Raw genomic sequence first — 12,913 nt, 5'->3', positions numbered from 1 at the left:
AAAGCACTCAAAATCTGGAGACGTCTCTGTGAGTGTTACACCATCATGGCCCCTGTTTCTTCCTGGGCTTAAGCCATCTTTTCAAGGTAATAAGTTTTCCTTCCTGTTTCTCTGATTTTCTTGTCCCCTTATCTCCCTTCTACTTTCTTAGCAAGAATATTGCCAGTTATCCTATTTTTTTAATTGAGTTTCTGATAACTGACGTTATTCTGAAAGCCCAAATAATTTACTCTGGACTTCTCAATAAAAAGGTAAGGATGTATTATGTTTGTTTTGTTGCTTATGTAGTTTTTGTTGGTTTGGGGTTTTTTTTTTCCATTTTTAAAGTGACTTCTGAGCACGCACAGTCATGCTGAAAAGCAGGAAGACATGCATATCACGTATTCTGAAGGTTTCTAAGCCAGAAGGCAAACAAAAAGAACTCAAAGCTCAACAGTACTTAAGCCTCATTATTTTTAAGCCAAACCTGTGCTACTTTGTAGCCTGATTCACTGTATTTTAATGCCAAGTACTGCAGTAACCAGCTAAGAAGCGCACTTTTCCTGGGGTGTGGAAAGGAACATGTCAGCCAGATGTCGTCCCAGGCCAGAAAACAAATTAGCATGCAGCAACGAAAACAAGCTCCCGGTCTGAGCCGCCTGATGCGGTGGCTGCTGGGCATCGTGCCAGGAAACAACCGCCTGAAGCAGACGTTTTCCCAGTTGTTGCTCCTGTTCCCTCCTTTTTCAGCATATTTCTACGTTAGGATTTTACAGATGAGGCTTCTGACCCGCAATCCAGCACTCAACTTGTCTTTCCTTTGTCTTCTCCTCCCCTCCAGATGCCAGATGGTTCGTATCAACAAGAGACTTTTTAAGCAAAGGAATTTATTGAATACAACAGGAAGCGAAGTGAAACTTTACAGACTGAATGATCATTCCAAAAGGTCAAGGGAGGAGAAGTATTTATGAAGACAGAGTAGACCAGAGCCCCCGTACAGTCCAGACCAAGATTAATTGCTTGCAGATTGTAGTAGCTAGATGAGAAGCCCAATACCTCCAAGCCCCCAGAGCCAGTCAATGTCAAGTGAAGGCCCATTCAAAGACAAAGATCTGGGGGTTATCACAGAAGGATGGGACAGAGAATCAATAGGGCTTGAGCATCAGGACCCAGGAATTCACCTCCTGAGTTAAGGAGCAGATATGTTACTAGAAAAGAGTATTTACTTACTATGCTACAGCTGTGAAAGATCAGTATGATCCTTTTCTTGTGACCGCTTGGTAATTTTAACTAGGAGAAAATTAGCAGATGCATTACTCAAATCGGGTGCAATTTCTCTCTCCCCATAGGCCCAGCCATGTGGTCTTGGTGGTCCTGGTTCTTTCTTGTTGCATGCAGGGATTAGCCCACGCTGTGGCCAGGCCAGCTCCATCAGAACTACCAGTTGTCCCAGTATCCTGGTTATGCTGTCTTTACCAGACAGAAGCAGAGGAATTTGTCCACTGGCCTCAGGTCTTGTGCAGCTTCATCTAAGCATGAGCCCCACCAATAATTTTGCCTGAGCTGCCCAACATGCTAAAATCACAGACAAATCACTGAGAACGCGGTGTCATGGTCGGAGTATGTCAATCTAAGCACATGCTACTGCCAAGAGGAGCAGTCCTGCCCTCCCCTGCCTGCTCCCATCACCTCTCCTGTGTCAGCACTAGTACTTGTGTATCTCCACAGTAAGCTGCACCACTGAGCTGGTTCAACCCACGCTACGGCCACATGATTACCAGCACCAAAATGCATCGGGGAGCACCAATATGGGGACTGAAAAGGAAGCCCGCAGCAGATGGACATATTTTGTTCAAGAAACCTACATCACGACTGTGTGTGCAATCTGGTGCATCCTGATCCCATTGATGACACTTACTTACTGTGCATAGTCTGAACAACCCACCCAGCACTTGCACAGGAGGTCCAAAGCACCCCAGGTATATCAGACTTGAAGGACACATGTTGTGAAGTCCATCTTTGTGTGACCACTAAGACTACTTAATATGCACAGACTGCACCAGACAAGTGGGGCCATTAGGTGGGACACTGGATCTGCCTAATGCTGCGTAGACACAGCAGGATCACTCATTTATCTGTGGAAAGGGCAGTTCCACTTAAGACAACACCACCTGCATCCATACTTCTGCCTGCAGCTTCCCAAATTTCCCACCTCTACCTGACTCTATACTCAGGACTGTCCTGAAAGCAATGCGCTGGTGCAGCAGGTGAGTCAGACACAGATGAGGCAGCTGTAAATGGTGCCCATGAAAGGGAAGAAAGATGACTTTGACTACCGAGGTTTTTAATCCGACAACAAAGCCTTCCACACACTTGGAAGCTGAAGCTATTCAGATAGAGAAGTACGACAAAAATGTGTAAGTAGGAGGGTCATCCATTATTAGTACATGGCAAGCTGCCTCCGTTTCAAGGTTTGAATCAAGATCTTCAGCAAAGCAACGTTTGGCCTTGGCTGAGGCATTTCTGAGCACAATGGTATGTGTATAGAGACTGTGTATCGCTGCACGTAAATCCCAGGCAGCCCTGACAGACAGGCTTTAGCAGATCTTCCTGCTGTTGTTCAAGGAAGACTTGCCCCTATCTCTTCCCTCTGCCTCGCTGCCAGGGGCTGCTGAGCCCACCACGGGGCTCACAGAAGGGAGTTTGCCACTTACATATAAAAAGTCAGGTGACTGTCAAAAATTGGCAATTAGGATGAGTATACAAGCAGGACCTGGCCCAGGGACTGTCTAATGACTCCTCTGAGAGCATTAACAGCAGAGGAGTTAGGAAGGAGAGGAAGAGTCACAGACAGAGTTAGGAGGGAGGAGAGGAGTCATAGCTCAGGAAAAGCAACTTAAACTGGACGAAGGGAACTAATCACAGTTAATTTACCAACACCCTCCAAACAGCCCACAAAGTGGTCTGGCTTTCAGCTGACATAAGATATATTATGTGAATGTAGGATAATTAACATTATATGACTGGCAAAAAAAAAAGTTATTTCCAAGTTTAATTAAATTTATATGAAAATAATCCCAGTTTTAGCTGAATCTTCCTGAGCAAAGAAAGAGTTGCAGATTCAAGGTTGATGTTTTTTGCCATGTAAAGTTATTTATATATAGATGCTAGTGAAATTACTTAAATGTTAACAAGTCAGAAGAAGCAAAATAATTTTAGCCGAGCGTGAAGCGCATGCACTGCACACCAAGCACCATCTTTCCCTCAATGCATTCAGTGTTCCCTCAGTTCAGTTTCCATTTTATCAATGCTTGATTGAACTCCAGGTTCACAAGAGCACGGGAGTAAGTCCCAGTGAAAGGATACTTCCCCCTTGGTTTTCTGTGTTGTGTATGAGCAGGAGCAGTGAAAACAATGGAAAGCCGAGCTGCACCCTTTCGCTCTGCACAACTTCCTCCAATTTCTCCCGAGTGAGATATGAACTGGGCTACAGCAAAACACAGGTCATGGTTAAAATGGCATCTGTTAGTTGTGCTGTGGAATTTGGAAATGGTGACATTCTCAACCCATCTGCTTCTTCAGGATAAATTACTTCGTTACCCAGGTGTATAATAAGGTGTAAAGGGGAAATTTAAGATTAATATCCTCCTGGGTTTTTACTAGTCTCACCAGGCGAACAACAGAAGTCCCGTTTTAAACTAAGGAAGGAGAAGAAGCACTAAAAACTGCAGGGGAAACGGCCCAACACTGCAGAGGACTCGGATGAAAGGCTTTCAGAGCTGCAGGCAGAGGTCTGACTGGGGAGAGGCAGAACCAGCCGCTCCTCGTCACTGCCCCGGAGCGAAAGCAGACCTTCACCCACAGCAGCGCATGTGTCAGCGCGCTGCCGGCCCCGCCAGACAGACCGACCCGCTCGGATTAACCAGTTTAAACTGGGTATTTGAAATAAGCCGCAGGAACTTTCCTGGAGGGGATTAGCAAGTCCCTGCAGCGCCTGCCCTGGCCTGACAGCATATCTGAGGGCATCCCTGGCATCGCAGCTGCGACAGACAGCTGAGACGGGGTCATGTCTTCATCGGGCTTCAACCGAAAATGTGGCAGACAGGGCAGCACTGTGCGGGGAGCGGTGCCAGCCCGAGGTTTCCATTCCTGCCCCAGCTGTCACTGCCCTGCCAGACGTCACCGTGCTGCTGCCGCTGGCTCTTCCCCAGCTGGCCACCACATTAACCGGAACGGGGAGCTGTGTCATGGGGCCGGGGCAGCTGCGACATCCCAGAGCTTATGTCTGCCTGCAGCCTGAGAAGTGCCTGAATCTGTTTTTACTTTAAACCAGTTTTACAGTCTGGACTGGACTGGGATTTACATGTATTTTATGTGGCCTAAACCACCCACTGTGCCTCATAGGAGATGACAGTTCCTGCCATGAGAGGTTTACAGCCTCAGAGCGACTGCAGATGCCCAAAGACCAGGGCGAAGTCTGCTCACTTCTTCCTTTCCGTGACTCTTCCCATGGCTGGCCAGATCACTTGGTGGTTTCTGTGTCCCTTCCCTGCCTTGGGGCAACGTCAGCTTCTCTGTACAGGCTGAACAGGCTTCACACGCTTTCTCCAGAGTCTGAAGCAGCTTTCTGAATCTCAGAGCTGTGCGAAGGTACAGGAGACGTCCTGCTGGCTGTTGCCACCACCCAGGATGAGGGGTGACCATCTGTGAAGCTGACCAAGTGGGAGGTGGTGGCAGCAACATCCAGAAGACTGGAGGAAGGGAGAACCTACTCTAGCCACCAAATCTTGCAACATCTCTGCACAGCACACCTTGTTTTCTCAGGTTTCATGCTTGTGTCCTGCTGTCACCAAGTCTGTACAAGTCTACAAATTAGAAGCTGGGGGCTTTTTTTGGATGAATCTAAGGGAGTTAGGAACACAGCTCCCAAGAGCATCACTTTCCCAGCCCAGGACTGTACCTGCAGACCAATGACCACTCTGTGTGCACACAGAGGCACACTGCAACCTACCAACACATTGCCCCTCTGTAGCTGCCATAGGACAGGAGTATATTAATGCACACCCAGAAAAAAAGGGCATTGAAGAAAAGGTGTGTAATAGAGGAATGTGGCAAACAAAATAATCTTTGGGATCATCCAAGGAAGACAGACAGGATGGAGGGCCAGCAGCGCACGTACAGCATATTCCTTATCATCCTCTTGTGATGTTCAGCGGTTTGCAAAGGTACAAAACCAGTGCTGCGTTCAGACTATGTCTCACCAGGAACCGACACGTTGTAAACCACAAGCTAAAAACTCACACACAACAGCCTCACCTTCTTGATAAAAACAGTGAGAGTGGTTTCTTTATATCTAATCCACCGATAAGGGAGGAGATGCATGGTCTGGGACAGCAGAGCTGGAAACTGTTTCATAGGAAGTAATATAATCCAAGTCCTATATATTTTTAACCTGTTCAGCCCTGCCCCCTCATAAAGCAGCATTTCAGCATGCAGCACTTCTGTTAATTGAATGCCTTCTTAAATGCAAACAAGGAAAGCCACACTAAAGTCACTCAAGACTCCAGATAAGATTTGCAGCTGGTATAAATAAGTGAAATGTCACTAAGGCCAGAGGAATTGCTCTGTTCTTCCCTCTCCTGCTGCTGCAAGCTGTGAACTTGACCCTACATTTCCATAATCCTATGAGGAGCAGAGCACAGCATCAGGCATGTTGCTGCAATCCCTCCTCCCTCCCGCCTCAGCCTGCCCTTAGCATGACGCAGGTCAAGCCCTGGCCCTTCCCCTGGGACACCGGTGTGTCAAGCGGGCTGGAGGGAAAAAGAGCCAGGGAGTGTCTGGCCTGGGCGGGAAGGGAGGCCTGCGTTCCCGTCATTTCCTCTGCGATTACTTCAAGAATTTTCAGTAAAAGTCTCTACAGGATGGGATGGGCTGTTTTGTCAGAGTGAGATTTGAGCAGACCAGTTTTCAGTGAGGTCCTTTTCACCCTGCAGCCCTTGGCCAGAGCCTGCAGACCTCACCTCCCCAAACCCAGCACGGCCTTGCCCAAATGACGGGTGCATTGAGTCCCACTGCGGATGGCAGAAGGGACCGCTGACGCTCCCTGCAGGAGGACAGGCTTTTGCTTTCATATAAGAAATAACACTAAGACCTTGACTGCTGACAGGCAGTCCTGGTGGTGTAAACATAAATCTCCAGGTCACTTACTTGACAAGGGCAAGCTTACTCCTTCATAAGCAATGAAAACATGAAGGCATTTGAAACTTTCCAACCAGACCTTTGCTTTCCCAATCCCTCTCCTTTTGGCCTCACATTTTAAGCAGAACAACAGCTTGCAAAATGAGCAGGAAACAACAGCTCCTTCCTGCTGCACAGCCCCAGCCACCCGTGCGGGGAGCTTGCCTGCTCTGGGGCAGGGTTTGGGTGTCAGCCAGTGCTGACCAGCATCCCTGTCTGAATCACCGAATCCTAGAATAGTTTGGGTTGGAAGGGACCTTTAAAGGTCCTCTAATCCAACCTACTGTCACTCTCCTGTTGCTACTGATGTTGAGTAAAAGACTGAGAGACAGGTTACCTCAGCTCAATCCCAGAAATGGCAACAGAGCAGCAGCTCTATTGCAGCTGACACAGATAATGCTTTTTCATTCAATCGTTTCTAAATCCTCTACATTTCACATATCTCTTCAGATTTTCTGAGCATTTAAAATGTATGCCTGACATACGACAGCACAGAGTAGAAATAATGATCTCAGTTTGGGATATTTTTAGATAAAATCTTTCAGGGAATAACCCTAGCTTTTAAGGATGACACTACTATTAGCTTATTGTTTTTATCTGAGAGCCCCAGACATCAAATAATCTGCACTAATCCCATCTGATTGATGGTGCCCCCTACGTATTTGGAAACCAAACCTGAAGATGGCATTCAGAATAAAAGTTAAATAATTCAGTTAGATATTTGCATTGTGCTGATGAACAAAGATAATTTCTTGATGTTCAGACATGAGTGAGATGGATGAGAAGTTTTCAATTGGATTAGTTTCAGGTGAGCTCCTGCATCCAAGCAGGTGTGCAGAAGTAGAATCTATCCCATAGGGAGAAGAACAGCCACGAGCAGGTTGAAACTTTATGGGTAAGAATCAGAGACCGAGGGAAGGAAGGGAACCGTGTGGCTGGTGCTCCCTGCAGGCCGCCCCACCAAGTGGAGCCACTGACGAAGCCTTCCCACCGCCGCCACAGCAGCATCGCGCTCGCAGGCTCTCGTCCTGCTGGGGGCCTTCAGCCACCCCGAATCCGCTGGAGCAGTAGCGCGGCGAGCTGCAGGCGATCCAGGAAGCGCATTAAGGATAACTTCTTAGGCCAGGTAATGGCAGCCCTACCAGAGGGGACACGATACCGCACCCGTTGGTCCCCAGCGCAAGTGAGCTGATGGTGACATCAGAGCTGGAGGCAGCCCGGGCTGCAGTGACCATGCGCTGCTGCAGTTCGCAGTCCTGAGGGATACAGGTCAGGCAAAGAGCAAAGTCAGGACCCTGAAGTTTAGGGAAGCAAACTTCCAGCTAAGGAGTTAGTCAACAGGACTTCTGGGAAACTGCCCTCAGGGACAAGGGAGCAGGACAGAGCTGGCACATCTTTAAGAACACTTCCCATATAGCGCAAGAGCTCTCGATCCCCAGGTGTAAGAAACCAGGAAAGGAAGGCAAGAGACCAGCATGGCAGAGCTGAGGCCTGCTGGGCAAAGGGCAAGGAGGCGATGCGCAGGCAGTGGAAGCAGGGACAGGCATCCCCGGAAGAGCACAGGGGTGCCGCACAGCTGTGCGGGGATGTGGTTATGAAGGCCAAGGCGCAGCTGGAGCCGAACTTGGCGAGGGACGCAAAGAACAACAAGAAGGGCTTCTACAGGTAGGTCAGCCAGAAAAGCAAGGTCAGATGAAGCATACCTCCCCCGGTGAGCAAGGCTGGCAAACCGGTAACAAGGCACGAGGAGAAGGCTGAGGTACTCCACAACTTTTTTGCGTCAGTCTTCACCAGCAACCTCTCTGCCCACAGCTCTCAAGTGGAGGGACCGCGAGACGGCGGCTGGGGGAGCAAAGTCCCTCCTGCTGAAAAAGATCAGGTTCGTGACCACCTGAGGAACCTGAACATACCTCAGTCTACGGGACCTGACGAGATGCATCCCAGAGTCCTGAGGGAATTGGCTGATGTAGTTGCCAAGTCACTCTCCGTGATATTTGAAAAGTCACGGCAGTCAGGTGAAGTCCCTGCTGACTGGAAAAAGGGAAACGTTGCACCCATTTTTAAAAGGGGTAGAAAGGAGGGCCCTGGGAACTGCCGACCTGTCAGCCTCACCCCATGCCCGGGAAGATCATGGAGCAGATCCTTCTAGAAACTATGCTAAGGCACATGGGGGACAGGGAGGCGATTCAAGACAGCCAGCATGGCTTCACCAAGGGCAAGTCCTGCCTGACCAACCTAGTGGCCTTCTATGATGGAGTGACTATATCAGTGGACAAGGGAAGAGCTACAGATGCCGTCCATCTGGACTTATGTAAGGCCTTTGACACAGTTCCCCACAACATCCTTCTCGCTAAGTTGGAGAGATATGAATTAGATGGATGCACTGGTCAGCGGAGGAGGAACTGGTTGGATGGTGGCATCCAGAGGGTAGTGATCAATGGCTCAATGTCCAGATGTCCCTCAGGGGTCCCTATTGGGACCGTTGCTCTTTAACATCTTCATCAATGACAGACAGTGGGATCAAGTGCACCCTCAGCAAGTTTGCAGATGACACCAGGCTGAGTGTTGCAGTCAACACACCTGAGGGACATGATGCCATCCAGAGGGATCTGGACAAGCTGAGGAAGTGGGCCCATGTGAACATCATGAGGTTCAACAAGGCCATGTGTAAGGTCCTGCACCTGGGTTGGGGCAACCCCCAGTATCAGTACAGGCTGGAGGATGAAGGCATTGAGAATAGCCCTGAGGAGAAGGACCTGCGGGTGCTGGTGGATGAAAAGCTCAACATGGCCTGACAATGTGCGCTTGCTGCCCAGAGAGCCAGCCATAGCCTGGGCTGCATCACAAGAAGCGCTGCCAGCAGGTGGAGGGAGGTGACTCAGCCCCTCTGCTCTGCTCTGGTGAGAGCCCACCTGGAGTCCTGGGCACAGGAAAGACGTAGACCTATCAGAGCAGCTCCAGAGAAGGCCACAAAAATCAGAGGGATGTAACATCTCTCCTGCAAGGAAAGGCTGAGAGAGTTGGGGTTGTTCAGCCTGGAGAAGAGAAGGCTCCAGGGAGGCCTTATAGCAGCCTTCAGTACCTAAAGGGGGCTTACAAGAAAAATAGGGACAAAAAGAAGGGCCTGTAGCGATAGGACAAGGGGTAATGGTTTTAAACTAAAAGAGCGTAGATTCAGACTAGATATTGGGAAGGCTTTTTTTTATAATGAGAGTGGTGAAACAGGTTACCCAGAGAGGTGGTAGATGCCCCATCGCTGGAAACATTCATGGTCAGGTTGGATGGGGCTCTGAGCAACCTGATCTAGCTGAGGATGTTCCTGCTCATTGCAGGGGGACTGGACTAGGTGACCTTTAAAGGTCCCTTCCAACCCAAAATGTTCTATCATTCTAGGATTCCATGAGACGGAATCTGTTAGGGGAAGGGAAGGCACTGTGCGAAAGACTGACTCCATCAGAGAGCATTTGTTTGAGGAGAACTATAATAATGAAGCAAAGAAATCAGAAAGGTTCGAACTCTTTTCAAGCAGAACCCACCCATCCCCAGCTTTGGAGAGGAGAACTCATACTGCAGAGGAATAGAGGTTTAGTCAGCACAAGTGAGAGAGGATGGAGGGATGACATGGAGTGGCAGGACTACAGCAGAGGTTTTTAACCTCAATACTGATCTTAGTGTGCATGTGCATCAAAGGTCCCTACTTTCTGCTCCTATGTAAAATACATAAAACCATGTCTCCTGGCTGAAAAGAGCGGAGTCAAGCCATGTCCTTCTTCTCCACGGCCTGCCTCCTGGAGTCCCATTGCGATGGTTCTACCACCTCACTGGATGCTCCTTATCTTGGCTCTTAAAAAGCCCATGTGGGGGTGCAGTACTGGGCACTTTGTTATTTTCTGGGCTTTCCCCTGCCCAAGGGTGTCCTGTTTGTGAGGATGCCAGAACTCCTTCTCCTGTTCTGCCCATAACCTGCCACCTGAAGGGCCTGGCTTTCTGCCTGGGCAGCTGCAAAGAATTAGCTAGCTAAGGTTCAGTCACACAGGGGAAGAGTGCAGGAAAGACAAGACTTCTTTTTTTTCCATTCAGTCCACTTGAGCTTCAAGAAACTCTGGAATTAAAGCCCTAAGTGGACGTGTTGAAACTGATGGTAGGGTCAGTCCAGTCTGTGGCAATCCTGGTTTCACTGGTACAGACTTGCATCACTACAAAGGTGTCTTGAGAGGCCCTAGTGTTTATTTCTTCCCTGCATCCCATACTGGGGATGTTTTTGGTGGTTCCTATTAACTTACATATATTCCCCAAGACTTAAAATGCCTTTTTTTCCATTACAGAAGACTTTAGGTATTCTCCCAAAGGAATAACCTGTTTGCTTCAGATGGTTTTGCTCATTCTGAAGTACACTGGTTTTTCCCAATGTCAAGCTGAACAGTATTTTGTGCATAGAATTTTCCTTTCTACTTCACTTTCTCGCTGTACTGGTACTCACAGATTTTAAGTATTTGTTTGGACAAAGGCATTTTAGAAAGCACATTACCCATTCATCCTCAAATCATTGGTCTTTGTAATTCACAATGCTTCTGAGACTTGTAACAATTCAACACTGGCCTTGAAAATTTCTGGAGCGTCCAAACATTCAGGAGTTCCAGAAAAAAGCCAAATTATAAATCATTCCCCACTGAAAGGAAAGGCTTCCTTAATAATTTCTATAGGATTATTCTTAAAATCTTTCCTGGAAAGGACCTCAAAAAGTATCCCAGGCCACCACTTTCCCCAAGACAGGGTCAGCTATGCACTCCAGATATGTTAAACTCTTCGCCAGTTCCAGCAAGGATAATTATTTGCTTATGACCAAGTCAGAAAGTATTTCTCTCTAGACAAAGCAGTGGATTATTTCTTGCCCTTTTACTGATTATTTTTAGTAGTTCTCAGATTTCATTTTCAAAGTGGACGGGAATTGGTTTGAGGTGGATGAGTTATTCCCGCATACAAAGGGATTCAATTTCATGCCTGGCAGGAAGCGTTATAAACTGGAAAGGGAAACCAACTTGCCAAGCAGAGGGAAACACAAACTTTGCTTCTTCTTCCACTGACTTCTTCAATGTTGATCAACATGGACACCTCCACCCACCTGTCAGCCGGCTAGGGCTGATGCACAAATCTGCCCCATGGTCTGTCCCCTTGCCTACCCAGCATGGCATTAATCCAGGACACTCTTGTCCTCCTCCCGAGGTCTTCCCAGGCCAGTGTTAATACCAATACAAACCTGCTCTGAGGATCATTGCTGTTATTAATACCACAGAACAAAAGCAAGGGAAGATATACCAGACAGTGGACAAGATGGGGAGAAGTGTACATCCTTGTACTACCACAGGGAATGTCTTCATAGTGTTCCCACTCCTACTTGCCATCCTCCTAGTGGCCGCATCCACCCTGACACAAATAATTTACAAACAGACAACATAAAATGCTCTCAGTAGCCTGTTGCTTTACGGGAAATAAATAATGACATAATTGCTCAGTAATATCTCATAGAATTCATACTAATTGCTTTCACTGAAGCTCCAGGTTTCCTTATCAAACCTGCTAGTCTGAAATAAGTGAAAGTCTATAAACCAGTAAATAATTAGCTTAGAAAATCTCCTTCTTGCATCTCCTGGTGTTCCTTTTACCCACAGCAGGGAATGGTTGAGCGGGAACTCAAGGGATTTCTGCCAAGAACTTGTTTGTGCCTCCTCAATGCCCACTTTACATCAATTCAACAGGATTAACATCAAGGGAAAAATGAAGCATGTGAAAAATGCTTGACAGAGAGCAGGGGCTGCCATGGCAAGGGGGCAGTAACCAGGCCCCCAACCCCATTCCTGTGGGTAGGGTGTTTTTGTAACATCTTTGCATATTTGTGCTTCTTTGCAGGAAGGTGCCAAAGGCTGGCGCTTGGGTGGGAGCTCCCACCTGAAGGAACCACCACTCTCTGATGTGCTTCAGTCAAGTCCTGCAAGGAACCGCCACAAGATGCTCTCCCTGAGAAACACCTGCCTTCTCCCACTCCCCTCTGTGGTTTAATTAAAGCATTTTAAGCAATTTCTGCTTGGCAGCTTAGCACTGCAGGAGCTCTGTCAGCTGCAAGACCTTGCCCTAGGAGTGCAGCCATTTCAGGTGTTTGCCTGGGCATCAGGGCCCACCCCTCATTTATTTTTACCAGCTCAAACATGCTTTAACCCACAAAACCTCCTTAATGAGGCTGAGCATTCTTAGCAAACCCTGCTCTTTCAAGACCATGCCTGTACCTTATCTTTCCAATCATCTTGTTTTCTGACAGGGCAGGCCCCAGTGCCTGCCTGTAAGCATGTTTGTTTACACAAGCGATGCTGGTCCTCAGCAGACTTCTCAGTCTTGCCTCAAAACAGCCACTGCAATGGTACAGCTGAGGGAGGCAGATGGGCGTTTTGCCCCTGGCAAACAGTTCATGTGCTTAAGGAGGCTGTGCAGCCACAGGTACTGCCATCTTTCCCATTCTACCAGCCCGTGTGGGTCAGTAGTGATGGGTTTATCAAGCTGGTAGCCACCCCGCTGCCTGCCAGTAACACAGAGATACGCCTGACGAGTGGTTTTCATCAGTCGTCGGCATCTGACTTACAGTAGATGGAAACAGGACAGCAAGTCTCTACGTGAGGTCCTGCTCCTGGCAGAAAGGTTTCCCTTC

The sequence above is a fragment of the Falco peregrinus genome, chromosome 6 (genome assembly GCF_023634155.1).
Source record: "Falco peregrinus isolate bFalPer1 chromosome 6, bFalPer1.pri, whole genome shotgun sequence".
Taxonomy (NCBI): domain Eukaryota; kingdom Metazoa; phylum Chordata; class Aves; order Falconiformes; family Falconidae; genus Falco; species Falco peregrinus.
Note: the sequence above shows the minus strand (reverse complement) of the source record.